We start from the raw sequence: 24,853 nt of genomic DNA on the forward strand, positions 1-24,853 counted from the left end.
TCTACTCCGAGCGGGGGCGTCACGCAGGCCCGGCTAACGGCGGCGGGCTTGGCGGCGGCCCCATATCGACTCGGGTCTCTCTTCATCCCGTATAAATCTTTCGCCTTTTACTAAAGATTTCCGTGGAGAGGGATAGCGATGAGTTCATGGTATTTTTGGAGGCTCTGCCCAAGCAGAGCTGCACTGCTGCTGTCAAAGGAAGACTGGGCCCGGCTTAGCGGCTGGCGTTAGGTGCCCGGTGGCGCGGCTGTGGTCTCCCTGGATCACGCGTGGACTCGCCGGGCGACACCTGCCAGAGGGGCTGGTGAGGGCTGAGCCGCGCCAGCTCCGTCGGCATCCCGCATGCCGGCGCCCGGCGGGGCGCAATTTGTGGGTATCGCTTCTCGGCCTTTTGGCTAAGATCAAGTGTAGTATCTGTTCTTATCAGTTTAATATCTGATACGTCCCCCATGGAGGGGACCACATATTAAACGGATTTTTGGAACAGGGAGCCGGAAGTGGGGCTTGCCCCGTCCGCTCCACGCATCGACCCGGTATTGCAGTGCTTCCGGGAATGGTGCACCTCTACTGCCCCCTGTTGTCGAAAGGCAGAACTGACTGACTGACTGACTGACTGACTGACTGACTGACTGACTGACTGACTGAGTGAGTGAGTGAGTGAGTGAGTGAGTGACTAATAGACTGAGTGCTGTGGAGGGGGGGGGCCCTGTCTGTGCGTGGCCCCCGTTTCCCGCCGTTTTTCTTTTTTTTTTTTTTTTTTTTTTTTTTTTAAAGGAAGGTGACACACTGTTTGTGCGGTGGACAGCTGCGCTGAGGTAAGGCATGATGTCATCTTTGCCTTTTGAATTTCCCCTCATGTTTGTTAAAATGATTGCTGTCTTTTGAGAGGACAGGAGGACAGGGAGGAGTCGGGGCCCCGAGGACGGCGGCTGCGACGCCCCTGGGCATTCTACTCCGAGCGGGGGCGTCACGCAGGCCCGGCTAACGGCGGCGGGCTTGGCGGCGGCCCCATATCGACTCGGGTCTCTCTTCATCCCGTATAAATCTTTCGCCTTTTACTAAAGATTTCCGTGGAGAGGGATAGCGATGAGTTCATGGTATTTTTGGAGGCTCTTGCCCAAGCAGAGCTGCACTGCTGCTGTCAAAGGAAGACTGGGCCCGGCTTAGCGGCTGGCGTTAGGTGCCCGGTGGCGCGGCTGTGGTCTCCCTGGATCACGCGTGGACTCGCCGGGCGACACCTGCCAGAGGGGCTGGTGAGGGCTGAGCCGCGCCAGCTCCGTCGGCATCCCGCATGCCGGCGCCCGGCGGGGCGCAATTTGTGGGTATCGCTTCTCGGCCTTTTGGCTAAGATCAAGTGTAGTATCTGTTCTTATCAGTTTAATATCTGATACGTCCCCCATGGAGGGGACCACATATTAAACGGATTTTTGGAACAGGGAGCCGGAAGTGGGGCTTGCCCCGTCCGCTCCACGCATCGACCCGGTATTGCAGTGCTTCCGGGAATGGTGCACCTCTACTGCCCCCTGTTGTCGAAAGGCAGAACTGACTGACTGACTGACTGACTGACTGACTGACGACTGACTGACTGACTGAGTGAGTGAGTGAGTGAGTGAGTGAGTGACTAATAGACTGAGTGCTGTGAGGGGGGGGGCCCTGTCTGTGCGTGGCCCCCGTTTCCCGCCGTTTTCTTTTTTTTTTTTTTTTTTTTTTTTTTTAAAGGAAGGTGACACACTGTTTGTGCGGTGGACAGCTGCGCTGAGGTAAGGCATGATGTCATCTTTGCCTTTTGAATTTCCCCTCATGTTTGTTAAAATGATTGCTGTCTTTTGAGAGGACAGGAGGACAGGGAGGAGTCGGGGCCCCGAGGACGGCGGCTGCGACGCCCCTGGGCATTCTACTCCGAGCGGGGGCGTCACGCAGGCCCGGCTAACGGCGGCGGGCTTGGCGGCGGCCCCATATCGACTCGGGTCTCTCTTCATCCCGTATAAATCTTTCGCCTTTTACTAAAGATTTCCGTGGAGAGGGATAGCGATGAGTTCATGGTATTTTTGGAGGCTCTGCCCAAGCAGAGCTGCACTGCTGCTGTCAAAGGAAGACTGGGCCCGGCTTAGCGGCTGGCGTTAGGTGCCCGGTGGCGCGGCTGTGGTCTCCCTGGATCACGCGTGGACTCGCCGGGCGACACCTGCCAGAGGGGCTGGTGAGGGCTGAGCCGCGCCAGCTCCGTCGGCATCCCGCATGCCGGCGCCCGGCGGGGCGCAATTTGTGGGTATCGCTTCTCGGCCTTTTGGCTAAGATCAAGTGTAGTATCTGTTCTTATCAGTTTAATATCTGATACGTCCCCCATGGAGGGGACCACATATTAAACGGATTTTTGGAACAGGGAGCCGGAAGTGGGGCTTGCCCCGTCCGCTCCACGCATCGACCCGGTATTGCAGTGCTTCCGGGAATGGTGCACCTCTACTGCCCCCTGTTGTCGAAAGGCAGAACTGACTGACTGACTGACTGACTGACTGACTGACTGACTGACTGACTGACTGACTGAGTGAGTGAGTGAGTGAGTGAGTGAGTGACTAATAGACTGAGTGCTGTGAGGGGGGGGGCCCTGTCTGTGCGTGGCCCCCGTTTCCCGCCGTTTTTCTTTTTTTTTTTTTTTTTTTTTTTTTTTAAAGGAAGGTGACACACTGTTTGTGCGGTGGACAGCTGCGCTGAGGTAAGGCATGATGTCATCTTTGCCTTTTGAATTTCCCCTCATGTTTGTTAAAATGATTGCTGTCTTTTGAGAGGACAGGAGGACAGGGAGGAGTCGGGGCCCCGAGGACGGCGGCTGCGACGCCCCTGGGCATTCTACTCCGAGCGGGGGCGTCACGCAGGCCCGGCTAACGGCGGCGGGCTTGGCGGCGGCCCCATATCGACTCGGGTCTCTCTTCATCCCGTATAAATCTTTCGCCTTTTACTAAAGATTTCCGTGGAGAGGGATAGCGATGAGTTCATGGTATTTTTGGAGGCTCTGCCCAAGCAGAGCTGCACTGCTGCTGTCAAAGGAAGACTGGGCCCGGCTTAGCGGCTGGCGTTAGGTGCCCGGTGGCGCGGCTGTGGTCTCCCTGGATCACGCGTGGACTCGCCGGGCGACACCTGCCAGAGGGGCTGGTGAGGGCTGAGCCGCGCCAGCTCCGTCGGCATCCCGCATGCCGGCGCCCGGCGGGGCGCAATTTGTGGGTATCGCTTCTCGGCCTTTTGGCTAAGATCAAGTGTAGTATCTGTTCTTATCAGTTTAATATCTGATACGTCCCCCATGGAGGGGACCACATATTAAACGGATTTTTGGAACAGGGAGCCGGAAGTGGGGCTTGCCCCGTCCGCTCCACGCATCGACCCGGTATTGCAGTGCTTCCGGGAATGGTGCACCTCTACTGCCCCCTGTTGTCGAAAGGCAGAACTGACTGACTGACTGACTGACTGACTGACTGACTGACTGACTGACTGAGTGAGTGAGTGAGTGAGTGAGTGAGTGAGTGACTAATAGACTGAGTGCTGTGAGGGGGGGGCCCTGTCTGTGCGTGGCCCCCGTTTCCCGCCGTTTTTCTTTTTTTTTTTTTTTTTTTTTTTTTTTAAAGGAAGGTGACACACTGTTTGTGCGGTGGACAGCTGCGCTGAGGTAAGGCATGATGTCATCTTTGCCTTTTGAATTTCCCCTCATGTTTGTTAAAATGATTGCTGTCTTTTGAGAGGACAGGAGGACAGGGAGGAGTCGGGGCCCCGAGGACGGCGGCTGCGACGCCCCTGGGCATTCTACTCCGAGCGGGGGCGTCACGCAGGCCCGGCTAACGGCGGCGGGCTTGGCGGCGGCCCCATATCGACTCGGGTCTCTCTTCATCCCGTATAAATCTTTCGCCTTTTACTAAAGATTTCCGTGGAGAGGGATAGCGATGAGTTCATGGTATTTTTGGAGGCTCTGCCCAAGCAGAGCTGCACTGCTGCTGTCAAAGGAAGACTGGGCCCGGCTTAGCGGCTGGCGTTAGGTGCCCGGTGGCGCGGCTGTGGTCTCCCTGGATCACGCGTGGACTCGCCGGGCGACACCTGCCAGAGGGGCTGGTGAGGGCTGAGCCGCGCCAGCTCCGTCGGCATCCCGCATGCCGGCGCCCGGCGGGGCGCAATTTGTGGGTATCGCTTCTCGGCCTTTTGGCTAAGATCAAGTGTAGTATCTGTTCTTATCAGTTTAATATCTGATACGTCCCCCATGGAGGGGACCACATATTAAACGGATTTTTGGAACAGGGAGCCGGAAGTGGGGCTTGCCCCGTCCGCTCCACGCATCGACCCGGTATTGCAGTGCTTCCGGGAATGGTGCACCTCTACTGCCCCCTGTTGTCGAAAGGCAGAACTGACTGACTGACTGACTGACTGACTGACTGACTGACTGACTGACTGACTGAGTGAGTGAGTGAGTGAGTGAGTGAGTGACTAATAGACTGAGTGCTGTGAGGGGGGGGGCCCTGTCTGTGCGTGGCCCCCGTTTCCCGCCGTTTCTTTCTTTTTTTTTTTTTTTTTTTTTTTTTTTAAAGGAAGGTGACACACTGTTTGTGCGGTGGACAGCTGCGCTGAGGTAAGGCATGATGTCATCTTTGCCTTTTGAATTTCCCCTCATGTTTGTTAAAATGATTGCTGTCTTTTGAGAGGACAGGAGGACAGGGAGGAGTCGGGGCCGCCGAGGACGGCGGCTGCGACGCCCCTGGGCATTCTACTCCGAGCGGGGCGTCACGCAGGCCCGGCTAACGGCGGCGGGCTTGGCGGCGGCCCCATATCGACTCGGGTCTCTCTTCATCCCGTATAAATCTTTCGCCTTTTACTAAAGATTTCCGTGGAGAGGGATAGCGATGAGTTCATGGTATTTTTGGAGGCTCTGCCCAAGCAGAGCTGCACTGCTGCTGTCAAAGGAAGACTGGGCCCGGCTTAGCGGCTGGCGTTAGGTGCCCGGTGGCGCGGCTGTGGTCTCCCTGGATCACGCGTGGACTCGCCGGCGACACCTGCCAGAGGGGCTGGTGAGGGCTGAGCCGCGCCAGCTCCGTCGGCATCCCGCATGCCGGCGCCCGGCGGGGCGCAATTTGTGGGTATCGCTTCTCGGCCTTTTGGCTAAGATCAAGTGTAGTATCTGTTCTTATCAGTTTAATATCTGATACGTCCCCCATGGAGGGGACCACATATTAAACGGATTTTTGGAACAGGGAGCCGGAAGTGGGGCTTGCCCCGTCCGCTCCACGCATCGACCCGGTATTGCAGTGCTTCCGGGAATGGTGCACCTCTACTGCCCCCTGTTGTCGAAAGGCAGAACTGACTGACTGACTGACTGACTGACTGACTGACTGACTGACCTGACTGACTGAGTGAGTGAGTGAGTGAGTGAGTGAGTGACTAATAGACTGAGTGCTGTGAGGGGGGGGGCCCTGTCTGTGCGTGGCCCCCGTTTCCCGCCGTTTTTCTTTTTTTTTTTTTTTTTTTTTTTTTTTAAAGGAAGGTGACACACTGTTTGTGCGGTGGACAGCTGCGCTGAGGTAAGGCATGATGTCATCTTTGCCTTTTGAATTTCCCCTCATGTTTGTTAAAATGATTGCTGTCTTTTGAGAGGACAGGAGGACAGGGAGGAGTCGGGGCCCCGAGGACGGCGGCTGCGACGCCCCTGGGCATTCTACTCCGAGCGGGGGCGTCACGCAGGCCCGGCTAACGGCGGCGGGCTTGGCGGCGGCCCCATATCGACTCGGGTCTCTCTTCATCCCGTATAAATCTTTCGCCTTTTACTAAAGATTTCCGTGGAGAGGGATAGCGATGAGTTCATGGTATTTTTGGAGGCTCTGCCCAAGCAGAGCTGCACTGCTGCTGTCAAAGGAAGACTGGGCCCGGCTTAGCGGCTGGCGTTAGGTGCCCGGTGGGCGGCTGTGGTCTCCCTGGATCACGCGTGGACTCGCCGGGCGACACCTGCCAGAGGGGCTGGTGAGGGCTGAGCCGCGCCAGCTCCGTCGGCATCCCGCATGCCGGCGCCCGGCGGGGCGCAATTTGTGGGTATCGCTTCTCGGCCTTTTGGCTAAGATCAAGTGTAGTATCTGTTCTTATCAGTTTAATATCTGATACGTCCCCCATGGAGGGGACCACATATTAAACGGATTTTTGGAACAGGGAGCCGGAAGTGGGGCTTGCCCCGTCCGCTCCACGCATCGACCCGGTATTGCAGTGCTTCCGGGAATGGTGCACCTCTACTGCCCCCTGTTGTCGAAAGGCAGAACTGACTGACTGACTGACTGACTGACTGACTGACTGAGTGAGTGAGTGAGTGAGTGAGTGAGTGACTAATAGACTGAGTGCTGTGAGGGGGGGGGCCCTGTCTGTGCGTGGCCCCCGTTTCCCGCCGTTTTTCTTTTTTTTTTTTTTTTTTTTTTTTTTTTTAAAGGAAGGTGACACACTGTTTGTGCGGTGGACAGCTGCGCTGAGGTAAGGCATGATGTCATCTTTGCCTTTTGAATTTCCCCTCATGTTTGTTAAAATGATTGCTGTCTTTTGAGAGGACAGGAGGACAGGGAGGAGTCGGGGCCCCGAGGACGGCGGCTGCGACGCCCCTGGGCATTCTACTCCGAGCGGGGGCGTCACGCAGCCCGGCTAAACGGCGGCGGCTTGGCGGCGGCCCCATATCGACTCGGGTCTCTCTTCATCCCGTATAAATCTTTCGCCTTTTACTAAAGATTTCCGTGGAGAGGGATAGCGATGAGTTCATGGTATTTTTGGAGGCTCTGCCCAAGCAGAGCTGCACTGCTGCTGTCAAAGGAAGACTGGGCCCGGCTTAGCGGCTGGCGTTAGGTGCCCGGTGGCGCGGCTGTGGTCTCCCTGGATCACGCGTGGACTCGCCGGGCGACACCTGCCAGAGGGGCTGGTGAGGGCTGAGCCGCGCCAGCTCCGTCGGCATCCCGCATGCCGGCGCCCGGCGGGGCGCAATTTGTGGGTATCGCTTCTCGGCCTTTTGGCTAAGATCAAGTGTAGTATCTGTTCTTATCAGTTTAATATCTGATACGTCCCCCATGGAGGGGACCACATATTAAACGGATTTTTGGAACAGGGAGCCGGAAGTGGGGCTTGCCCCGTCCGCTCCACGCATCGACCCGGTATTGCAGTGCTTCCGGGAATGGTGCACCTCTACTGCCCCCTGTTGTCGAAAGGCAGAACTGACTGACTGACTGACTGACTGACTGACTGACTGACTGACTGACTGACTGACTGACTGAGTGAGTGAGTGAGTGAGTGAGTGAGTGAGTGACTAATAGACTGAGTGCTGTGAGGGGGGGGGCCCTGTCTGTGCGTGGCCCCCGTTTCCCGCCGTTTTTCTTTTTTTTTTTTTTTTTTTTTTTTTTTTTAAAGGAAGGTGACACACTGTTTGTGCGGTGGACAGCTGCGCTGAGGTAAGGCATGATGTCATCTTTGCCTTTTGAATTTCCCCTCATGTTTGTTAAAATGATTGCTGTCTTTTGAGAGGACAGGAGGACAGGGAGGAGTCGGGGCCCCGAGGACGGCGGCTGCGACGCCCCTGGGCATTCTACTCCGAGCGGGGGCGTCACGCAGGCCCGGCTAACGGCGGCGGGCTTGGCGGCGGCCCCATATCGACTCGGGTCTCTCTTCATCCCGTATAAATCTTTCGCCTTTTACTAAAGATTTCCGTGGAGAGGGATAGCGATGAGTTCATGGTATTTTTGGAGGCTCTGCCCAAGCAGAGCTGCACTGCTGCTGTCAAAGGAAGACTGGGCCCGGCTTAGCGGCTGGCGTTAGGTGCCCGGTGGCGCGGCTGTGGTCTCCCTGGATCACGCGTGGACTCGCCGGGCGACACCTGCCAGAGGGGCTGGTGAGGGCTGAGCCGCGCCAGCTCCGTCGGCATCCCGCATGCCGGCGCCCGGCGGGGCGCATTTGTGGGTATCGCTTCTCGGCCTTTTGGCTAAGATCAAGTGTAGTATCTGTTCTTATCAGTTTAATATCTGATACGTCCCCATGGAGGGGACCACATATTAAACGGATTTTGGAACAGGGAGCCGGAAGTGGGGCTTGCCCCGTCCGCTCCACGCATCGACCCGGTATTGCAGTGCTTCCGGGAATGGTGCACCTCTACTGCCCCCTGTTGTCGAAAGGCAGAACTGACTGACTGACTGACTGACTGACTGACTGACTGACTGACTGACTGAGTGAGTGAGTGAGTGAGTGAGTGAGTGACTAATAGACTGAGTGCTGTGAGGGGGGGGGCCCTGTCTGTGCGTGGCCCCCGTTTCCCGCCGTTTTTCTTTTTTTTTTTTTTTTTTTTTTTTTTTAAAGGAAGGTGACACACTGTTGTGCGGTGGACAGCTGCGCTGAGGTAAGGCATGATGTCATCTTTGCCTTTTGAATTTCCCCTCATGTTTGTTAAAATGATTGCTGTCTTTTGAGAGGACAGGAGGACAGGGAGGAGTCGGGGCCCCGAGGACGGCGGCTGCGACGCCCCTGGGCATTCTACTCCGAGCGGGGGCGTCACGCAGGCCCGGCTAACGGCGGCGGGCTTGGCGGCGGCCCCATATCGACTCGGGTCTCTCTTCATCCCGTATAAATCTTTCGCCTTTTACTAAAGATTTCCGTGGAGAGGGATAGCGATGAGTTCATGGTATTTTTGGAGGCTCTGCCCAAGCAGAGCTGCACTGCTGCTGTCAAAGGAAGACTGGGCCCGGCTTAGCGGCTGGCGTTAGGTGCCCGGTGGCGCGGCTGTGGTCTCCCTGGATCACGCGTGGACTCGCCGGGCGACACCTGCCAGAGGGGCTGGTGAGGGCTGAGCCGCGCCAGCTCCGTCGGCATCCCGCATGCCGGCGCCCGGCGGGGCGCAATTTGTGGGTATCGCTTCTCGGCCTTTTGGCTAAGATCAAGTGTAGTATCTGTTCTTATCAGTTTAATATCTGATACGTCCCCCATGGAGGGGACCACATATTAAACGGATTTTTGGAACAGGGAGCCGGAAGTGGGGCTTGCCCCGTCCGCTCCACGCATCGACCCGGTATTGCAGTGCTTCCGGGAATGGTGCACCTCTACTGCCCCCTGTTGTCGAAAGGCAGAAACTGATGATGCTGATGAGACTGACTGACTGACTGAGACTGAGTGAGTGAGTGAGTGAGTGAGTGAGTGACTAATAGACTGAGTGCTGTGAGGGGGGGGCCCTGTCTGTGCGTGGCCCCCGTTTCCCGCCGTTTTTCTTTTTTTTTTTTTTTTTTTTTTTTTTTAAAGGAAGGTGACACACTGTTTGTGCGGTGGACAGCTGCGCTGAGGTAAGGCATGATGTCATCTTTGCCTTTTGAATTTCCCCTCATGTTTGTTAAAATGATTGCTGTCTTTTGAGAGGACAGGAGGACAGGGAGGAGTCGGGCCCCGAGGACGGCGGCTGCGACGCCCCTGGGCATTCTACTCCGAGCGGGGGCGTCACGCAGGCCCGGCTAACGGCGGCGGGCTTGGCGGCGGCCCCATATCGACTCGGGTCTCTCTTCATCCCGTATAAATCTTTCGCCTTTTACTAAAGATTTCCGTGGAGAGGGATAGCGATGAGTTCATGGTATTTTTGGAGGCTCTGCCCAAGCAGAGCTGCACTGCTGCTGTCAAAGGAAGACTGGGCCCGGCTTAGCGGCTGGCGTTAGGTGCCCGGTGGCGCGGCTGTGGTCTCCCTGGATCACGCGTGGACTCGCCGGGCGACACCTGCCAGAGGGGCTGGTGAGGGCTGAGCCGCGCCAGCTCCGTCGGCATCCCGCATGCCGGCGCCCGGCGGGGCGCAATTTGTGGGTATCGCTTCTCGGCCTTTTGGCTAAGATCAAGTGTAGTATCTAAGATCAAGTGTAGTATCTGTTCTTATCAGTTTAATATCTGATACGTCCCCCCATGGAGGGGACCACATATTAAACGGATTTTTGGAACAGGGAGCCGGAAGTGGGGCTTGCCCCGTCCGCTCCACGCATCGACCCGGTATTGCAGTGCTTCCGGGAATGGTGCACCTCTACTGCCCCTGTTGTCGAAAGGCAGAACTGACTGACTGACTGACTGACTGACTGACTGACTGAGTGAGTGAGTGAGTGAGTGAGTGAGTGACTAATAGACTGAGTGCTGTGAGGGGGGGGGCCCTGTCTGTGCGTGGCCCCCGTTTCCCGCCGTTTTTCTTTTTTTTTTTTTTTTTTTTTTTTTTTTAAAGGAAGGTGACACACTGTTTGTGCGGTGGACAGCTGCGCTGAGGTAAGGCATGATGTCATCTTTGCCTTTTGAATTTCCCCTCATGTTTGTTAAAATGATTGCTGTCTTTTGAGAGGACAGGAGGACAGGGAGGAGTCGGGGCCCCGAGGACGGCGGCTGCGACGCCCCTGGGCATTCTACTCCGAGCGGGGGCGTCACGCAGGCCCGGCTAACGGCGGCGGGCTTGGCGGCGGCCCCATATCGACTCGGGTCTCTCTTCATCCCGTATAAATCTTTCGCCTTTTACTAAAGATTTCCGTGGAGAGGGATAGCGATGAGTTCATGGTATTTTTGGAGGCTCTGCCCAAGCAGAGCTGCACTGCTGCTGTCAAAGGAAGACTGGGCCCGGCTTAGCGGCTGGCGTTAGGTGCCCGGTGGCGCGGCTGTGTCTCCCTGGATCACGCGTGGACTCGCCGGGCGACACCTGCCAGAGGGGCTGGTGAGGGCTGAGCCGCGCCAGCTCCGTCGGCATCCCGCATGCCGGCGCCCGGCGGGGCGCAATTTGTGGGTATCGCTTCTCGGCCTTTTGGCTAAGATCAAGTGTAGTATCTGTTCTTATCAGTTTAATATCTGATACGTCCCCCATGGAGGGGACCACATATTAAACGGATTTTTGGAACAGGGAGCCGGAAGTGGGGCTTGCCCCGTCCGCTCCACGCATCGACCCGGTATTGCAGTGCTTCCGGGAATGGTGCACCTCTACTGCCCCCTGTTGTCGAAAGGCAGAACTGACTGACTGACTGACTGACTGACTGACTGACGTGACTGACTGACTGACTGACTGAGTGAGTGAGTGAGTGAGTGAGTGAGTGAGTGACTAATAGACTGAGTGCTGTGAGGGGGGGGGCCCTGTCTGTGCGTGGCCCCCGTTTCCCGCCGTTTTTCTTTTTTTTTTTTTTTTTTTTTTTTTTTTAAAGGAAGGTGACACACTGTTTGTGCGGTGGACAGCTGCGCTGAGGTAAGGCATGATGTCATCTTTGCCTTTGAATTTCCCCTCATGTTTGTTAAAATGATTGCTGTCTTTTGAGAGGACAGGAGGACAGGGAGGAGTCGGGGCCCCGAGGACGGCGGCTGCGACGCCCCTGGGCATTCTACTCCGAGCGGGGGCGTCACGCAGGCCCGGCTAACGGCGGCGGGCTTGGCGGCGGCCCCATATCGACTCGGGTCTCTCTTCATCCCGTATAAATCTTTCGCCTTTTACTAAAGATTTCCGTGGAGAGGGATAGCGATGAGATTTTTGGAGGCTCTGCCAAGCAGAGCTGCACTGCTGCTGTCAAAGGAAGACTGGGCCCGGCTTAGGCGGCTGGCGTTAGGTGCCCGGTGGCGCGGCTGTGGTCTCCCTGGATCACGCGTGGACTCGCCGGGCGACACCTGCCAGAGGGGCTGGTGAGGGCTGAGCCGCGCCAGCTCCGTCGGCATCCCGCATGCCGGCGCCCGGCGGGGCGCAATTTGTGGGTATCGCTTCTCGGCCTTTTGGCTAAGATCAAGTGTAGTATCTGTTCTTATCAGTTTAATATCTGATACGTCCCCCATGGAGGGGACCACATATTAAACGGATTTTTGGAACAGGGAGCCGGAAGTGGGGCTTGCCCCGTCCGCTCCACGCATCGACCCGGTATTGCAGTGCTTCCGGGAATGGTGCACCTCTACTGCCCCCTGTTGTCGAAAGGCAGAACTGACTGACTGACTGACTGACTGACTGACTGACTGACTGACTGACTGAGTGAGTGAGTGAGTGAGTGAGTGAGTGACTAATAGACTGAGTGCTGTGAGGGGGGGGGCCCTGTCTGTGCGTGGCCCCCGTTTCCCGCCGTTTTTCTTTTTTTTTTTTTTTTTTTTTTTTTTTTAAAGGAAGGTGACACACTGTTTGTGCGGTGGACAGCTGCGCTGAGGTAAGGCATGATGTCATCTTTGCCTTTTGAATTTCCCCTCATGTTTGTTAAAATGATTGCTGTCTTTTGAGAGGACAGGAGGACAGGGAGGAGTCGGGGCCCCGAGGACGGCGGCTGCGACGCCCCTGGGCATTCTACTCCGAGCGGGGGCGTCACGCAGGCCCGGCTAACGGCGGCGGGCTTGGCGGCGGCCCCATATCGACTCGGGTCTCTCTTCATCCCGTATAAATCTTTCGCCTTTTACTAAAGATTTCCGTGGAGAGGGATAGCGATGAGTTCATGGTATTTTTGGAGGCTCTGCCCAAGCAGAGCTGCACTGCTGCTGTCAAAGGAAGACTGGGCCCGGCTTAGCGGCTGGCGTTAGGTGCCCGGTGGCGCGGCTGTGGTCTCCCTGGATCACGCGTGGACTCGCCGGGCGACACCTGCCAGAGGGGCTGGTGAGGGCTGAGCCGCGCCAGCTCCGTCGGCATCCCGCATGCCGGCGCCCGGCGGGGCGCAATTTGTGGGTATCGCTTCTCGGCCTTTTGGCTAAGATCAAGTGTAGTATCTGTTCTTATCAGTTTAATATCTGATACGTCCCCCATGGAGGGGACCACATATTAAACGGATTTTTGGAACAGGGAGCCGGAAGTGGGGCTTGCCCCGTCCGCTCCACGCATCGACCCGGTATTGCAGTGCTTCCGGGAATGGTGCACCTCTACTGCCCCCTGTTGTCGAAAGGCAGAACTGACTGACTGACTGACTGACTGACTGAGTGAGTGAGTGAGTGAGTGAGTGAGTGACTAATAGACTGAGTGCTGTGAGGGGGGGGGCCCTGTCTGTGCGTGGCCCCCGTTTCCCGCCGTTTTTCTTTTTTTTTTTTTTTTTTTTTTTTTTTTAAAGGAAGGTGACACACTGTTTGTGCGGTGGACAGCTGCGCTGAGGTAAGGCATGATGTCATCTTTGCCTTTTGAATTTCCCCTCATGTTTGTTAAAATGATTGCTGTCTTTTGAGAGGACAGGAGGACAGGGAGGAGTCGGGGCCCCGAGGACGGCGGCTGCGACGCCCCTGGGCATTCTACTCCGAGCGGGGGCGTCACGCAGGCCCGGCTAACGGCGGCGGGCTTGGCGGCGGCCCCATATCGACTCGGGTCTCTCTTCATCCCGTATAAATCTTTCGCCTTTTACTAAAGATTTCCGTGGAGAGGGATAGCGATGAGTTCATGGTATTTTTGGAGGCTCTGCCCAAGCAGAGCTGCACTGCTGCTGTCAAAGGAAGACTGGGCCCGGCTTAGCGGCTGGCGTTAGGTGCCCGGTGGCGCGGCTGTGGTCTCCCTGGATCACGCGTGGACTCGCCGGGCGACACCTGCCAGAGGGGCTGGTGAGGGCTGAGCCGCGCCAGCTCCGTCGGCATCCCGCATGCCGGCGCCCGGCGGGGCGCAATTTGTGGGTATCGCTTCTCGGCCTTTTGGCTAAGATCAAGTGTAGTATCTGTTCTTATCAGTTTAATATCTGATACGTCCCCCATGGAGGGGACCACATATTAAACGGATTTTTGGAACAGGGAGCCGGAAGTGGGGCTTGCCCCGTCCGCTCCACGCATCGACCCGGTATTGCAGTGCTTCCGGGAATGGTGCACCTCTACTGCCCCCTGTTGTCGAAAGGCAGAACTGACTGACTGACTGACTGACTGACTGACTGACTGACTGACTGACTGACTGACTGACTGAGTGAGTGAGTGAGTGAGTGAGTGAGTGAGTGACTAATAGACTGAGTGCTGTGAGGGGGGGGGCCCTGTCTGTGCGTGGCCCCCGTTTCCCGCCGTTTTTCTTTTTTTTTTTTTTTTTTTTTTTTTTTTTTAAAGGAAGGTGACACACTGTTTGTGCGGTGGACAGCTGCGCTGAGGTAAGGCATGATGTCATCTTTGCCTTTTGAATTTCCCCTCATGTTTGTTAAAATGATTGCTGTCTTTTGAGAGGACAGGAGGACAGGGAGGAGTCGGGGCCCCGAGGACGGCGGCTGCGACGCCCCTGGGCATTCTACTCCGAGCGGGGGCGTCACGCAGGCCCGGCTAACGGCGGCGGGCTTGGCGGCGGCCCCATATCGACTCGGGTCTCTCTTCATCCCGTATAAATCTTTCGCCTTTTACTAAAGATTTCCGTGGAGAGGGATAGCGATGAGTTCATGGTATTTTTGGAGGCTCTGCCCAAGCAGAGCTGCACTGCTGCTGTCAAAGGAAGACTGGGCCCGGCTTAGCGGCTGGCGTTAGGTGCCCGGTGGCGCGGCTGTGGTCTCCCTGGATCACGCGTGGACTCGCCGGGCGACACCTGCCAGAGGGGCTGGTGAGGGCTGAGCCGCGCCAGCTCCGTCGGCATCCCGCATGCCGGCGCCCGGCGGGGCGCAATTTGTGGGTATCGCTTCTCGGCCTTTTGGCTAAGATCAAGTGTAGTATCTGTTCTTATCAGTTTAATATCTGATACGTCCCCCATGGAGGGGACCACATATTAAACGGATTTTTGGAACAGGGAGCCGGAAGTGGGGCTTGCCCCGTCCGCTCCACGCATCGACCCGGTATTGCAGTGCTTCCGGGAATGGTGCACCTCTACTGCCCCCTGTTGTCGAAAGGCAGAACTGACTGACTGACTGACTGACTGACTGAGTGAGTGAGTGAGTGAGTGAGTGAGTGACTAATAGACTGAGTGCTGTGAGGGGGGGGGCCCTGTCTGTGCGTGGCCCCCGTTTCCCGCCGTTTTTCTTTTTTTTTTTTTTTTTTTTTTTTTTTTAAAGGAAGGTGACACACTGTTTGTGCGGTGGACAGCTGCGCTGAGGTAAGGCATGATGTCATCTTTGCCTTTTGAATTTCCCCTCATGTTTGTTAAAATGATTGCTGTCTTTTGAGAGGACAGGAGGACAGGGAGGAGTCGGGGCCCCGAGGACGGCGGCTGCGACGCCCCTGGGCATTCTACTCCGAGCGGGGGCGTCACGCAGGCCCGGCTAACGGCGGCGGGCTTGGCGGCGGCCCCATATCGACTCGGGTCTCTCTTCATCCCGTATAAATCTTTCGCCTTTTACTAAAGATTTCCGTGGAGAGGGATAGCGATGAGTTCATGGTATTTTTGGAGGCTCTGCCCAAGCAGAGCTGCACTGCTGCTGTCAAAGGAAGACTGGGCCCGGCTTAGCGGCTGGCGTTAGGTGCCCGGTGGCGCGGCTGTGGTCTCCCTGGATCACGCGTGGACTCGCCGGGCGACACCTGCCAGAGGGGCTGGTGAGGGCTGAGCCGCGCCAGCTCCGTCGGCATCCCGCATGCCGGCGCCCGGCGGGGCGCAATTTGTGGGTATCGCTTCTCGGCCTTTTGGCTAAGATCAAGTGTAGTATCTGTTCTTATCAGTTTAATATCTGATACGTCCCCCATGGAGGGGACCACATATTAAACGGATTTTTGGAACAGGGAGCCGGAAGTGGGGCTTGCCCCGTCCGCTCCACGCATCGACCCGGTATTGCAGTGCTTCCGGGAATGGTGCACCTCTACTGCCCCCTGTTGTCGAAAGGCAGAACTGACTGACTGACTGACTGACTGACTGAGTGAGTGAGTGAGTGAGTGAGTGAGTGACTAATAGACTGAGTGCTGTGAGGGGGGGGGCCCTGTCTGTGCGTGGCCCCCGTTTCCCGCCGTTTTTCTTTTTTTTTTTTTTTTTTTTTTTTTTTTAAAGGAAGGTGACACACTGTTTGTGCGGTGGACAGCTGCGCTGAGGTAAGGCATGATGTCATCTTTGCCTTTTGAATTTCCCCTCATGTTTGTTAAAATGATTGCTGTCTTTTGAGAGGACAGGAGGACAGGGAGGAGTCGGGGCCCCGAGGACGGCGGCTGCGACGCCCCTGGGCATTCTACTCCGAGCGGGGGCGTCACGCAGGCCCGGCTAACGGCGGCGGGCTTGGCGGCGGCCCCATATCGACTCGGGTCTCTCTTCATCCCGTATAAATCTTTCGCCTTTTACTAAAGATTTCCGTGGAGAGGGATAGCGATGAGTTCATGGTATTTTTGGAGGCTCTGCCCAAGCAGAGCTGCACTGCTGCTGTCAAAGGAAGACTGGGCCCGGCTTAGCGGCTGGCGTTAGGTGCCCGGTGGCGCGGCTGTGGTCTCCCTGGATCACGCGTGGACTCGCCGGGCGACACCTGCCAGAGGGGCTGGTGAGGGCTGAGCCGCGCCAGCTCCGTCGGCATCCCGCATGCCGGCGCCCGGCGGGGCGCAATTTGTGGGTATCGCTTCTCGGCCTTTTGGCTAAGATCAAGTGTAGTATCTGTTCTTATCAGTTTAATATCTGATACGTCCCCCATGGAGGGGACCACATATTAAACGGATTTTTGGAACAGGGAGCCGGAAGTGGGGCTTGCCCCGTCCGCTCCACGCATCGACCCGGTATTGCAGTGCTTCCGGGAATGGTGCACCTCTACTGCCCCCTGTTGTCGAAAGGCAGAACTGACTGACTGACTGACTGACTGACTGACTGACTGACTGACTGACTGACTGACTGACTGAGTGAGTGAGTGAGTGAGTGAGTGAGTGAGTGACTAATAGACTGAGTGCTGTGAGGGGGGGGGCCCTGTCTGTGCGTGGCCCCCGTTTCCCGCCGTTTTTCTTTTTTTTTTTTTTTTTTTTTTTTTTTTAAAGGAAGGTGACACACTGTTTGTGCGGTGGACAGCTGCGCTGAGGTAAGGCATGATGTCATCTTTGCCTTTTGAATTTCCCCTCATGTTTGTTAAAATGATTGCTGTCTTTTGAGAGGACAGGAGGACAGGGAGGAGTCGGGGCCCCGAGGACGGCGGCTGCGACGCCCCTGGGCATTCTACTCCGAGCGGGGGCGTCACGCAGGCCCGGCTAACGGCGGCGGGCTTGGCGGCGGCCCCATATCGACTCGGGTCTCTCTTCATCCCGTATAAATCTTTCGCCTTTTACTAAAGATTTCCGTGGAGAGGGATAGCGATGAGTTCATGGTATTTTTGGAGGCTCTGCCCAAGCAGAGCTGCACTGCTGCTGTCAAAGGAAGACTGGGCCCGGCTTAGCGGCTGGCGTTAGGTGCCCGGTGGCGCGGCTGTGGTCTCCCTGGATCACGCGTGGACTCGCCGGGCGACACCTGCCAGAGGGGCTGGTGAGGGCTGAGCCGCGCCAGCTCCGTCGGCATCCCGCATGCCGGCGCCCGGCGGGGCGCAATTTGTGGGTATCGCTTCTCGGCCTTTTGGCTAAGATCAAGTGTAGTATCTGTTCTTATCAGTTTAATATCTGATACGTCCCCCATGGAGGGGACCACATATTAAACGGATTTTTGGAACAGGGAGCCGGAAGTGGGGCTTGCCCCGTCCGCTCCACGCATCGACCCGGTATTGCAGTGCTTCCGGGAATGGTGCACCTCTACTGCCCCCTGTTGTCGAAAGGCAGAACTGACTGACTGACTGACTGACTGACTGACTGACTGACTGACTGACTGAGTGAGTGAGTGAGTGAGTGACTAATAGACTGAGTGCTGTGAGGGGGGGGGCCCTGTCTGTGCGTGGCCCCCGTTTCCCGCCGTTTTTCTTTTTTTTTTTTTTTTTTTTTTTTTTTTAAAGGAAGGTGACACACTGTTTGTGCGGTGGACAGCTGCGCTGAGGTAAGGCATGATGTCATCTTTGCCTTTTGAATTTCCCCTCATGTTTGTTAAAATGATTGCTGTCTTTTGAGAGGACAGGAGGACAGGGAGGAGTCGGGGCCCCGAGGACGGCGGCTGCGACGCCCCTGGGCATTCTACTCCGAGCGGGGGCGTCACGCAGGCCCGGCTAACGGCGGCGGGCTTGGCGGCGGCCCCATATCGACTCGGGTCTCTCTTCATCCCGTATAAATCTTTCGCCTTTTACTAAAGATTTCCGTGGAGAGGGATAGCGATGAGTTCATGGTATTTTTGGAGGCTCTGCCCAAGCAGAGCTGCACTGCTGCTGTCAAAGGAAGACTGGGCCCGGCTTAGCGGCTGGCGTTAGGTGCCCGGTGGCGCGGCTGTGGTCTCCCTGGATCACGCGTGGACTCGCCGGGCGACACCTGCCAGAGGGGCTGGTGAGGGCTGAGCCGCGCCAGCTCCGTCGGCATCCCGCATGCCGGCGCCCGGCGGGGCGCAATTTGTGGGTATCGCTTCTCGGCCTTTTGGCTAAGATCAAGTGTAGTATCTGTTCTTATCAGTTTAATATCTGATACGTCCCCCATGGAGGGGACCACATATTAAACGGATTTTTGGAACAGGGAGCCGGAAGTGGGGCTTGCCCCGTCCGCTCCACGCATCGACCCGGTATTGCAGTGCTTCCGGGAATGGTGCACCTCTACTGCCCCCTGTTGTCGAAAGGCAGAACTGACTGACTGACTGACTGACTGACTGACTGACTGACTGACTGACTGACTGACTGACTGAGTGAGTGAGTGAGTGAGTGAGTGAGTGAGTGACTAATAGACTGAGTGCTGTGAGGGGGGGGGCCCTGTCTGTGCGTGGCCCCCGTTTCCCGCCGTTTTTCTTTTTTTTTTTTTTTTTTTTTTTTTTTTTAAAGGAAGGTGACACACTGTTTGTGCGGTGGACAGCTGCGCTGAGGTAAGGCATGATGTCATCTTTGCCTTTTGAATTTCCCCTCATGTTTGTTAAAATGATTGCTGTCTTTTGAGAGGACAGGAGGACAGGGAGGAGTCGGGGCCCCGAGGACGGCGGCTGCGACGCCCCTGGGCATTCTACTCCGAGCGGGGGCGTCACGCAGGCCCGGCTAACGGCGGCGGGCTTGGCGGCGGCCCCATATCGACTCGGGTCTCTCTTCATCCCGTATAAATCTTTCGCCTTTTACTAAAGATTTCCGTGGAGAGGGATAGCGATGAGTTCATGGTATTTTTGGAGGCTCTGCCCAAGCAGAGCTGCACTGCTGCTGTCAAAGGAAGACTGGGCCCGGCTTAGCGGCTGGCGTTAGGTGCCCGGTGGCGCGGCTGTGGTCTCCCTGGATCACGCGTGGACTCGCCGGGCGACACCTGCCAGAGGGGCTGGTGAGGGCTGAGCCGCGCCAGCTCCGTCGGCATCCCGCATGCCGGCGCCCGGCGGGGCGCAATTTGTGGGTATCGCTTCTCGGCCTTTTGGCTAAGATCAAGTGTAGTATCTGTTCTTATCAGTTTAATATCTGATACGTCCCCCATGGAGGGGACCACATATTAAACGGATTTTTGGAACAGGGAGCCGGAAGTGGGGCTTGCCCCGTCCGCTCCACGCATCGACCCGGTATTGCAGTGCTTCCGGGAATGGTGCACCTCTACTGCCCCCTGTTGTCGAAAGGCAGAACTGACTGACTGACTGACTGACTGACTGACTGACTGACTGACTGACTGAGTGAGTGAGTGAGTGAGTGACTAATAGACTGAGTGCTGTGAGGGGGGGGGCCCTGTCTGTGCGTGGCCCCCGTTTCCCGCCGTTTTTCTTTTTTTTTTTTTTTTTTTTTTTTTTTTAAAGGAAGGTGACACACTGTTTGTGCGGTGGACAGCTGCGCTGAGGTAAGGCATGATGTCATCTTTGCCTTTTGAATTTCCCCTCATGTTTGTTAAAATGATTGCTGTCTTTTGAGAGGACAGGAGGACAGGGAGGAGTCGGGGCCCCGAGGACGGCGGCTGCGACGCCCCTGGGCATTCTACTCCGAGCGGGGGCGTCACGCAGGCCCGGCTAACGGCGGCGGGCTTGGCGGCGGCCCCATATCGACTCGGGTCTCTCTTCATCCCGTATAAATCTTTCGCCTTTTACTAAAGATTTCCGTGGAGAGGGATAGCGATGAGTTCATGGTATTTTTGGAGGCTCTGCCCAAGCAGAGCTGCACTGCTGCTGTCAAAGGAAGACTGGGCCCGGCTTAGCGGCTGGCGTTAGGTGCCCGGTGGCGCGGCTGTGGTCTCCCTGGATCACGCGTGGACTCGCCGGGCGACACCTGCCAGAGGGGCTGGTGAGGGCTGAGCCGCGCCAGCTCCGTCGGCATCCCGCATGCCGGCGCCCGGCGGGGCGCAATTTGTGGGTATCGCTTCTCGGCCTTTTGGCTAAGATCAAGTGTAGTATCTGTTCTTATCAGTTTAATATCTGATACGTCCCCCATGGAGGGGACCACATATTAAACGGATTTTTGGAACAGGGAGCCGGAAGTGGGGCTTGCCCCGTCCGCTCCACGCATCGACCCGGTATTGCAGTGCTTCCGGGAATGGTGCACCTCTACTGCCCCCTGTTGTCGAAAGGCAGAACTGACTGACTGACTGACTGACTGACTGAGTGAGTGAGTGAGTGAGTGAGTGAGTGACTAATAGACTGAGTGCTGTGAGGGGGGGGGCCCTGTCTGTGCGTGGCCCCCGTTTCCCGCCGTTTTTCTTTTTTTTTTTTTTTTTTTTTTTTTTTTAAAGGAAGGTGACACACTGTTTGTGCGGTGGACAGCTGCGCTGAGGTAAGGCATGATGTCATCTTTGCCTTTTGAATTTCCCCTCATGTTTGTTAAAATGATTGCTGTCTTTTGAGAGGACAGGAGGACAGGGAGGAGTCGGGGCCCCGAGGACGGCGGCTGCGACGCCCCTGGGCATTCTACTCCGAGCGGGGGCGTCACGCAGGCCCGGCTAACGGCGGCGGGCTTGGCGGCGGCCCCATATCGACTCGGGTCTCTCTTCATCCCGTATAAATCTTTCGCCTTTTACTAAAGATTTCCGTGGAGAGGGATAGCGATGAGTTCATGGTATTTTTGGAGGCTCTGCCCAAGCAGAGCTGCACTGCTGCTGTCAAAGGAAGACTGGGCCCGGCTTAGCGGCTGGCGTTAGGTGCCCGGTGGCGCGGCTGTGGTCTCCCTGGATCACGCGTGGACTCGCCGGGCGACACCTGCCAGAGGGGCTGGTGAGGGCTGAGCCGCGCCAGCTCCGTCGGCATCCCGCATGCCGGCGCCCGGCGGGGCGCAATTTGTGGGTATCGCTTCTCGGCCTTTTGGCTAAGATCAAGTGTAGTATCTGTTCTTATCAGTTTAATATCTGATACGTCCCCCATGGAGGGGACCACATATTAAACGGATTTTTGGAACAGGGAGCCGGAAGTGGGGCTTGCCCCGTCCGCTCCACGCATCGACCCGGTATTGCAGTGCTTCCGGGAATGGTGCACCTCTACTGCCCCCTGTTGTCGAAAGGCAGAACTGACTGACTGACTGACTGACTGACTGACTGACTGACTGACTGACTGAGTGAGTGAGTGAGTGAGTGAGTGAGTGACTAATAGACTGAGTGCTGTGAGGGGGGGGGCCCTGTCTGTGCGTGGCCCCCGTTTCCCGCCGTTTTTCTTTTTTTTTTTTTTTTTTTTTTTTTTTTAAAGGAAGGTGACACACTGTTTGTGCGGTGGACAGCTGCGCTGAGGTAAGGCATGATGTCATCTTTGCCTTTTGAATTTCCCCTCATGTTTGTTAAAATGATTGCTGTCTTTTGAGAGGACAGGAGGACAGGGAGGAGTCGGGGCCCCGAGGACGGCGGCTGCGACGCCCCTGGGCATTCTACTCCGAGCGGGGGCGTCACGCAGGCCCGGCTAACGGCGGCGGGCTTGGCGGCGGCCCCATATCGACTCGGGTCTCTCTTCATCCCGTATAAATCTTTCGCCTTTTACTAAAGATTTCCGTGGAGAGGGATAGCGATGAGTTCATGGTATTTTTGGAGGCTCTGCCCAAGCAGAGCTGCACTGCTGCTGTCAAAGGAAGACTGGGCCCGGCTTAGCGGCTGGCGTTAGGTGCCCGGTGGCGCGGCTGTGGTCTCCCTGGATCACGCGTGGACTCGCCGGGCGACACCTGCCAGAGGGGCTGGTGAGGGCTGAGCCGCGCCAGCTCCGTCGGCATCCCGCATGCCGGCGCCCGGCGGGGCGCAATTTGTGGGTATCGCTTCTCGGCCTTTTGGCTAAGATCAAGTGTAGTATCTGTTCTTATCAGTTTAATATCTGATACGTCCCCCATGGAGGGGACCACATATTAAACGGATTTTTGGAACAGGGAGCCGGAAGTGGGGCTTGCCCCGTCCGCTCCACGCATCGACCCGGTATTGCAGTGCTTCCGGGAATGGTGCACCTCTACTGCCCCCTGTTGTCGAAAGGCAGAACTGACTGACTGACTGACTGACTGACTGAGTGAGTGAGTGAGTGAGTGAGTGAGTGACTAATAGACTGAGTGCTGTGAGGGGGGGGGCCCTGTCTGTGCGTGGCCCCCGTTTCCCGCCGTTTTTCTTTTTTTTTTTTTTTTTTTTTTTTTTTTAAAGGAAGGTGACACACTGTTTGTGCGGTGGACAGCTGCGCTGAGGTAAGGCATGATGTCATCTTTGCCTTTTGAATTTCCCCTCATGTTTGTTAAAATGATTGCTGTCTTTTGAGAGGACAGGAGGACAGGGAGGAGTCGGGGCCCCGAGGACGGCGGCTGCGACGCCCCTGGGCATTCTACTCCGAGCGGGGGCGTCACGCAGGCCCGGCTAACGGCGGCGGGCTTGGCGGCGGCCCCATATCGACTCGGGTCTCTCTTCATCCCGTATAAATCTTTCGCCTTTTACTAAAGATTTCCGTGGAGAGGGATAGCGATGAGTTCATGGTATTTTTGGAGGCTCTGCCCAAGCAGAGCTGCACTGCTGCTGTCAAAGGAAGACTGGGCCCGGCTTAGCGGCTGGCGTTAGGTGCCCGGTGGCGCGGCTGTGGTCTCCCTGGATCACGCGTGGACTCGCCGGGCGACACCTGCCAGAGGGGCTGGTGAGGGCTGAGCCGCGCCAGCTCCGTCGGCATCCCGCATGCCGGCGCCCGGCGGGGCGCAATTTGTGGGTATCGCTTCTCGGCCTTTTGGCTAAGATCAAGTGTAGTATCTGTTCTTATCAGTTTAATATCTGATACGTCCCCCATGGAGGGGACCACATATTAAACGGATTTTTGGAACAGGGAGCCGGAAGTGGGGCTTGCCCCGTCCGCTCCACGCATCGACCCGGTATTGCAGTGCTTCCGGGAATGGTGCACCTCTACTGCCCCCTGTTGTCGAAAGGCAGAACTGACTGACTGACTGACTGACTGACTGACTGACTGACTGACTGACTGACTGACTGAGTGAGTGAGTGAGTGAGTGAGTGAGTGACTAATAGACTGAGTGCTGTGAGGGGGGGGGCCCTGTCTGTGCGTGGCCCCCGTTTCCCGCCGTTTTTCTTTTTTTTTTTTTTTTTTTTTTTTTTTTAAAGGAAGGTGACACACTGTTTGTGCGGTGGACAGCTGCGCTGAGGTAAGGCATGATGTCATCTTTGCCTTTTGAATTTCCCCTCATGTTTGTTAAAATGATTGCTGTCTTTTGAGAGGACAGGAGGACAGGGAGGAGTCGGGGCCCCGAGGACGGCGGCTGCGACGCCCCTGGGCATTCTACTCCGAGCGGGGGCGTCACGCAGGCCCGGCTAACGGCGGCGGGCTTGGCGGCGGCCCCATATCGACTCGGGTCTCTCTTCATCCCGTATAAATCTTTCGCCTTTTACTAAAGATTTCCGTGGAGAGGGATAGCGATGAGTTCATGGTATTTTTGGAGGCTCTGCCCAAGCAGAGCTGCACTGCTGCTGTCAAAGGAAGACTGGGCCCGGCTTAGCGGCTGGCGTTAGGTGCCCGGTGGCGCGGCTGTGGTCTCCCTGGATCACGCGTGGACTCGCCGGGCGACACCTGCCAGAGGGGCTGGTGAGGGCTGAGCCGCGCCAGCTCCGTCGGCATCCCGCATGCCGGCGCCCGGCGGGGCGCAATTTGTGGGTATCGCTTCTCGGCCTTTTGGCTAAGATCAAGTGTAGTATCTGTTCTTATCAGTTTAATATCTGATACGTCCCCCATGGAGGGGACCACATATTAAACGGATTTTTGGAACAGGGAGCCGGAAGTGGGGCTTGCCCCGTCCGCTCCACGCATCGACCCGGTATTGCAGTGCTTCCGGGAATGGTGCACCTCTACTGCCCCCTGTTGTCGAAAGGCAGAACTGACTGACTGACTGACTGACTGACTGACTGACTGAGTGAGTGAGTGAGTGAGTGAGTGAGTGAGTGAGTGAGTGAGTGAGTGACTAATAGACTGAGTGCTGTGAGGGGGGGGGCCCTGTCTGTGCGTGGCCCCCGTTTCCCGCCGTTTTTCTTTTTTTTTTTTTTTTTTTTTTTTTTTTAAAGGAAGGTGACACACTGTTTGTGCGGTGGACAGCTGCGCTGAGGTAAGGCATGATGTCATCTTTGCCTTTTGAATTTCCCCTCATGTTTGTTAAAATGATTGCTGTCTTTTGAGAGGACAGGAGGACAGGGAGGAGTCGGGGCCCCGAGGACGGCGGCTGCGACGCCCCTGGGCATTCTACTCCGAGCGGGGGCGTCACGCAGGCCCGGCTAACGGCGGCGGGCTTGGCGGCGGCCCCATATCGACTCGGGTCTCTCTTCATCCCGTATAAATCTTTCGCCTTTTACTAAAGATTTCCGTGGAGAGGGATAGCGATGAGTTCATGGTATTTTTGGAGGCTCTGCCCAAGCAGAGCTGCACTGCTGCTGTCAAAGGAAGACTGGGCCCGGCTTAGCGGCTGGCGTTAGGTGCCCGGTGGCGCGGCTGTGGTCTCCCTGGATCACGCGTGGACTCGCCGGGCGACACCTGCCAGAGGGGCTGGTGAGGGCTGAGCCGCGCCAGCTCCGTCGGCATCCCGCATGCCGGCGCCCGGCGGGG

General features: G+C 56.7%; 51 non-coding genes and 2 pseudogenes across 51 annotated transcripts; all 53 read left to right on the forward strand.

Annotated features, from left to right (window-relative positions):
* Positions 1-66: 66 nt before the first annotated feature.
* Positions 67-180, forward strand: LOC140584702 (U5 spliceosomal RNA). The gene has a single exon (XR_011986664.1). It is a non-coding gene; the product is annotated as a U5 spliceosomal RNA (small nuclear RNA).
* Positions 181-375: 195 nt separating this feature from the next.
* Positions 376-567, forward strand: LOC140585212 (U2 spliceosomal RNA). The gene has a single exon (XR_011987172.1). It is a non-coding gene; the product is annotated as a U2 spliceosomal RNA (small nuclear RNA).
* Positions 568-1,014: 447 nt separating this feature from the next.
* Positions 1,015-1,129, forward strand: LOC140584964 (U5 spliceosomal RNA). The gene has a single exon (XR_011986926.1). It is a non-coding gene; the product is annotated as a U5 spliceosomal RNA (small nuclear RNA).
* Positions 1,130-1,324: 195 nt separating this feature from the next.
* LOC140585214 (U2 spliceosomal RNA) lies at positions 1,325-1,516 on the forward strand. The gene has a single exon (XR_011987174.1). It is a non-coding gene; the product is annotated as a U2 spliceosomal RNA (small nuclear RNA).
* A 443-nt stretch (positions 1,517-1,959) lies between these two features.
* LOC140584703 (U5 spliceosomal RNA) lies at positions 1,960-2,073 on the forward strand. The gene has a single exon (XR_011986665.1). It is a non-coding gene; the product is annotated as a U5 spliceosomal RNA (small nuclear RNA).
* A 195-nt stretch (positions 2,074-2,268) lies between these two features.
* Positions 2,269-2,460, forward strand: LOC140585215 (U2 spliceosomal RNA). Its single transcript, XR_011987175.1, has one exon. It is a non-coding gene; the product is annotated as a U2 spliceosomal RNA (small nuclear RNA).
* Positions 2,461-2,909: 449 nt separating this feature from the next.
* On the forward strand, positions 2,910-3,023 carry LOC140584704 (U5 spliceosomal RNA). The gene has a single exon (XR_011986666.1). It is a non-coding gene; the product is annotated as a U5 spliceosomal RNA (small nuclear RNA).
* Positions 3,024-3,218: 195 nt separating this feature from the next.
* LOC140585216 (U2 spliceosomal RNA) lies at positions 3,219-3,410 on the forward strand. The gene has a single exon (XR_011987176.1). It is a non-coding gene; the product is annotated as a U2 spliceosomal RNA (small nuclear RNA).
* A 444-nt stretch (positions 3,411-3,854) lies between these two features.
* Positions 3,855-3,968, forward strand: LOC140584705 (U5 spliceosomal RNA). The gene has a single exon (XR_011986667.1). It is a non-coding gene; the product is annotated as a U5 spliceosomal RNA (small nuclear RNA).
* Positions 3,969-4,163: 195 nt separating this feature from the next.
* On the forward strand, positions 4,164-4,355 carry LOC140585217 (U2 spliceosomal RNA). The gene has a single exon (XR_011987177.1). It is a non-coding gene; the product is annotated as a U2 spliceosomal RNA (small nuclear RNA).
* A 447-nt stretch (positions 4,356-4,802) lies between these two features.
* LOC140584706 (U5 spliceosomal RNA) lies at positions 4,803-4,916 on the forward strand. The gene has a single exon (XR_011986668.1). It is a non-coding gene; the product is annotated as a U5 spliceosomal RNA (small nuclear RNA).
* Positions 4,917-5,110: 194 nt separating this feature from the next.
* LOC140585218 (U2 spliceosomal RNA) lies at positions 5,111-5,302 on the forward strand. The gene has a single exon (XR_011987178.1). It is a non-coding gene; the product is annotated as a U2 spliceosomal RNA (small nuclear RNA).
* A 446-nt stretch (positions 5,303-5,748) lies between these two features.
* On the forward strand, positions 5,749-5,862 carry LOC140584708 (U5 spliceosomal RNA). The gene has a single exon (XR_011986670.1). It is a non-coding gene; the product is annotated as a U5 spliceosomal RNA (small nuclear RNA).
* A 194-nt stretch (positions 5,863-6,056) lies between these two features.
* On the forward strand, positions 6,057-6,248 carry LOC140585220 (U2 spliceosomal RNA). Its single transcript, XR_011987180.1, has one exon. It is a non-coding gene; the product is annotated as a U2 spliceosomal RNA (small nuclear RNA).
* Positions 6,249-6,678: 430 nt separating this feature from the next.
* LOC140584709 (U5 spliceosomal RNA) lies at positions 6,679-6,792 on the forward strand. The gene has a single exon (XR_011986671.1). It is a non-coding gene; the product is annotated as a U5 spliceosomal RNA (small nuclear RNA).
* A 195-nt stretch (positions 6,793-6,987) lies between these two features.
* LOC140585221 (U2 spliceosomal RNA) lies at positions 6,988-7,179 on the forward strand. Its single transcript, XR_011987181.1, has one exon. It is a non-coding gene; the product is annotated as a U2 spliceosomal RNA (small nuclear RNA).
* Positions 7,180-7,638: 459 nt separating this feature from the next.
* LOC140584710 (U5 spliceosomal RNA) lies at positions 7,639-7,752 on the forward strand. Its single transcript, XR_011986672.1, has one exon. It is a non-coding gene; the product is annotated as a U5 spliceosomal RNA (small nuclear RNA).
* A 194-nt stretch (positions 7,753-7,946) lies between these two features.
* Positions 7,947-8,136, forward strand: LOC140584100 (U2 spliceosomal RNA). The gene has a single exon (XR_011986136.1). It is a non-coding gene; the product is annotated as a U2 spliceosomal RNA (small nuclear RNA).
* Positions 8,137-8,576: 440 nt separating this feature from the next.
* LOC140584711 (U5 spliceosomal RNA) lies at positions 8,577-8,690 on the forward strand. The gene has a single exon (XR_011986673.1). It is a non-coding gene; the product is annotated as a U5 spliceosomal RNA (small nuclear RNA).
* Positions 8,691-8,885: 195 nt separating this feature from the next.
* On the forward strand, positions 8,886-9,077 carry LOC140585222 (U2 spliceosomal RNA). The gene has a single exon (XR_011987182.1). It is a non-coding gene; the product is annotated as a U2 spliceosomal RNA (small nuclear RNA).
* A 432-nt stretch (positions 9,078-9,509) lies between these two features.
* On the forward strand, positions 9,510-9,623 carry LOC140584712 (U5 spliceosomal RNA). The gene has a single exon (XR_011986674.1). It is a non-coding gene; the product is annotated as a U5 spliceosomal RNA (small nuclear RNA).
* Positions 9,624-9,818: 195 nt separating this feature from the next.
* Positions 9,819-10,030, forward strand: LOC140584113 (U2 spliceosomal RNA; annotated as a pseudogene).
* A 429-nt stretch (positions 10,031-10,459) lies between these two features.
* LOC140584713 (U5 spliceosomal RNA) lies at positions 10,460-10,573 on the forward strand. The gene has a single exon (XR_011986675.1). It is a non-coding gene; the product is annotated as a U5 spliceosomal RNA (small nuclear RNA).
* A 194-nt stretch (positions 10,574-10,767) lies between these two features.
* Positions 10,768-10,959, forward strand: LOC140585223 (U2 spliceosomal RNA). The gene has a single exon (XR_011987183.1). It is a non-coding gene; the product is annotated as a U2 spliceosomal RNA (small nuclear RNA).
* Positions 10,960-11,413: 454 nt separating this feature from the next.
* LOC140584976 (U5 spliceosomal RNA) lies at positions 11,414-11,518 on the forward strand (annotated as a pseudogene).
* Positions 11,519-11,714: 196 nt separating this feature from the next.
* Positions 11,715-11,906, forward strand: LOC140585224 (U2 spliceosomal RNA). Its single transcript, XR_011987184.1, has one exon. It is a non-coding gene; the product is annotated as a U2 spliceosomal RNA (small nuclear RNA).
* A 442-nt stretch (positions 11,907-12,348) lies between these two features.
* On the forward strand, positions 12,349-12,462 carry LOC140584714 (U5 spliceosomal RNA). Its single transcript, XR_011986676.1, has one exon. It is a non-coding gene; the product is annotated as a U5 spliceosomal RNA (small nuclear RNA).
* A 195-nt stretch (positions 12,463-12,657) lies between these two features.
* On the forward strand, positions 12,658-12,849 carry LOC140585226 (U2 spliceosomal RNA). The gene has a single exon (XR_011987186.1). It is a non-coding gene; the product is annotated as a U2 spliceosomal RNA (small nuclear RNA).
* Positions 12,850-13,271: 422 nt separating this feature from the next.
* On the forward strand, positions 13,272-13,385 carry LOC140584715 (U5 spliceosomal RNA). The gene has a single exon (XR_011986677.1). It is a non-coding gene; the product is annotated as a U5 spliceosomal RNA (small nuclear RNA).
* A 195-nt stretch (positions 13,386-13,580) lies between these two features.
* LOC140585227 (U2 spliceosomal RNA) lies at positions 13,581-13,772 on the forward strand. Its single transcript, XR_011987187.1, has one exon. It is a non-coding gene; the product is annotated as a U2 spliceosomal RNA (small nuclear RNA).
* A 460-nt stretch (positions 13,773-14,232) lies between these two features.
* Positions 14,233-14,346, forward strand: LOC140584716 (U5 spliceosomal RNA). The gene has a single exon (XR_011986678.1). It is a non-coding gene; the product is annotated as a U5 spliceosomal RNA (small nuclear RNA).
* A 195-nt stretch (positions 14,347-14,541) lies between these two features.
* Positions 14,542-14,733, forward strand: LOC140585228 (U2 spliceosomal RNA). Its single transcript, XR_011987188.1, has one exon. It is a non-coding gene; the product is annotated as a U2 spliceosomal RNA (small nuclear RNA).
* Positions 14,734-15,155: 422 nt separating this feature from the next.
* On the forward strand, positions 15,156-15,269 carry LOC140584717 (U5 spliceosomal RNA). The gene has a single exon (XR_011986679.1). It is a non-coding gene; the product is annotated as a U5 spliceosomal RNA (small nuclear RNA).
* A 195-nt stretch (positions 15,270-15,464) lies between these two features.
* LOC140585229 (U2 spliceosomal RNA) lies at positions 15,465-15,656 on the forward strand. The gene has a single exon (XR_011987189.1). It is a non-coding gene; the product is annotated as a U2 spliceosomal RNA (small nuclear RNA).
* A 422-nt stretch (positions 15,657-16,078) lies between these two features.
* Positions 16,079-16,192, forward strand: LOC140584719 (U5 spliceosomal RNA). The gene has a single exon (XR_011986681.1). It is a non-coding gene; the product is annotated as a U5 spliceosomal RNA (small nuclear RNA).
* A 195-nt stretch (positions 16,193-16,387) lies between these two features.
* Positions 16,388-16,579, forward strand: LOC140585230 (U2 spliceosomal RNA). The gene has a single exon (XR_011987190.1). It is a non-coding gene; the product is annotated as a U2 spliceosomal RNA (small nuclear RNA).
* A 458-nt stretch (positions 16,580-17,037) lies between these two features.
* On the forward strand, positions 17,038-17,151 carry LOC140584720 (U5 spliceosomal RNA). Its single transcript, XR_011986682.1, has one exon. It is a non-coding gene; the product is annotated as a U5 spliceosomal RNA (small nuclear RNA).
* A 195-nt stretch (positions 17,152-17,346) lies between these two features.
* LOC140585231 (U2 spliceosomal RNA) lies at positions 17,347-17,538 on the forward strand. The gene has a single exon (XR_011987191.1). It is a non-coding gene; the product is annotated as a U2 spliceosomal RNA (small nuclear RNA).
* Positions 17,539-17,972: 434 nt separating this feature from the next.
* LOC140584721 (U5 spliceosomal RNA) lies at positions 17,973-18,086 on the forward strand. The gene has a single exon (XR_011986683.1). It is a non-coding gene; the product is annotated as a U5 spliceosomal RNA (small nuclear RNA).
* Positions 18,087-18,281: 195 nt separating this feature from the next.
* LOC140585232 (U2 spliceosomal RNA) lies at positions 18,282-18,473 on the forward strand. The gene has a single exon (XR_011987192.1). It is a non-coding gene; the product is annotated as a U2 spliceosomal RNA (small nuclear RNA).
* A 459-nt stretch (positions 18,474-18,932) lies between these two features.
* On the forward strand, positions 18,933-19,046 carry LOC140584722 (U5 spliceosomal RNA). The gene has a single exon (XR_011986684.1). It is a non-coding gene; the product is annotated as a U5 spliceosomal RNA (small nuclear RNA).
* A 195-nt stretch (positions 19,047-19,241) lies between these two features.
* On the forward strand, positions 19,242-19,433 carry LOC140585233 (U2 spliceosomal RNA). The gene has a single exon (XR_011987193.1). It is a non-coding gene; the product is annotated as a U2 spliceosomal RNA (small nuclear RNA).
* Positions 19,434-19,867: 434 nt separating this feature from the next.
* LOC140584723 (U5 spliceosomal RNA) lies at positions 19,868-19,981 on the forward strand. Its single transcript, XR_011986685.1, has one exon. It is a non-coding gene; the product is annotated as a U5 spliceosomal RNA (small nuclear RNA).
* A 195-nt stretch (positions 19,982-20,176) lies between these two features.
* On the forward strand, positions 20,177-20,368 carry LOC140585234 (U2 spliceosomal RNA). Its single transcript, XR_011987194.1, has one exon. It is a non-coding gene; the product is annotated as a U2 spliceosomal RNA (small nuclear RNA).
* Positions 20,369-20,790: 422 nt separating this feature from the next.
* LOC140584724 (U5 spliceosomal RNA) lies at positions 20,791-20,904 on the forward strand. The gene has a single exon (XR_011986686.1). It is a non-coding gene; the product is annotated as a U5 spliceosomal RNA (small nuclear RNA).
* A 195-nt stretch (positions 20,905-21,099) lies between these two features.
* LOC140585235 (U2 spliceosomal RNA) lies at positions 21,100-21,291 on the forward strand. Its single transcript, XR_011987195.1, has one exon. It is a non-coding gene; the product is annotated as a U2 spliceosomal RNA (small nuclear RNA).
* Positions 21,292-21,733: 442 nt separating this feature from the next.
* LOC140584725 (U5 spliceosomal RNA) lies at positions 21,734-21,847 on the forward strand. Its single transcript, XR_011986687.1, has one exon. It is a non-coding gene; the product is annotated as a U5 spliceosomal RNA (small nuclear RNA).
* A 195-nt stretch (positions 21,848-22,042) lies between these two features.
* LOC140585237 (U2 spliceosomal RNA) lies at positions 22,043-22,234 on the forward strand. Its single transcript, XR_011987197.1, has one exon. It is a non-coding gene; the product is annotated as a U2 spliceosomal RNA (small nuclear RNA).
* A 422-nt stretch (positions 22,235-22,656) lies between these two features.
* Positions 22,657-22,770, forward strand: LOC140584726 (U5 spliceosomal RNA). The gene has a single exon (XR_011986688.1). It is a non-coding gene; the product is annotated as a U5 spliceosomal RNA (small nuclear RNA).
* Positions 22,771-22,965: 195 nt separating this feature from the next.
* LOC140585238 (U2 spliceosomal RNA) lies at positions 22,966-23,157 on the forward strand. Its single transcript, XR_011987198.1, has one exon. It is a non-coding gene; the product is annotated as a U2 spliceosomal RNA (small nuclear RNA).
* A 450-nt stretch (positions 23,158-23,607) lies between these two features.
* LOC140584727 (U5 spliceosomal RNA) lies at positions 23,608-23,721 on the forward strand. The gene has a single exon (XR_011986689.1). It is a non-coding gene; the product is annotated as a U5 spliceosomal RNA (small nuclear RNA).
* A 195-nt stretch (positions 23,722-23,916) lies between these two features.
* On the forward strand, positions 23,917-24,108 carry LOC140585239 (U2 spliceosomal RNA). The gene has a single exon (XR_011987199.1). It is a non-coding gene; the product is annotated as a U2 spliceosomal RNA (small nuclear RNA).
* A 450-nt stretch (positions 24,109-24,558) lies between these two features.
* On the forward strand, positions 24,559-24,672 carry LOC140584728 (U5 spliceosomal RNA). The gene has a single exon (XR_011986690.1). It is a non-coding gene; the product is annotated as a U5 spliceosomal RNA (small nuclear RNA).
* The last annotated feature ends 181 nt before the right edge of the window (positions 24,673-24,853 follow it).

The sequence above is a fragment of the Paramormyrops kingsleyae genome, unplaced genomic scaffold, assembly GCF_048594095.1.
Source record: "Paramormyrops kingsleyae isolate MSU_618 unplaced genomic scaffold, PKINGS_0.4 ups31, whole genome shotgun sequence".
In the NCBI taxonomy this organism is placed as follows: domain Eukaryota; kingdom Metazoa; phylum Chordata; class Actinopteri; order Osteoglossiformes; family Mormyridae; genus Paramormyrops; species Paramormyrops kingsleyae.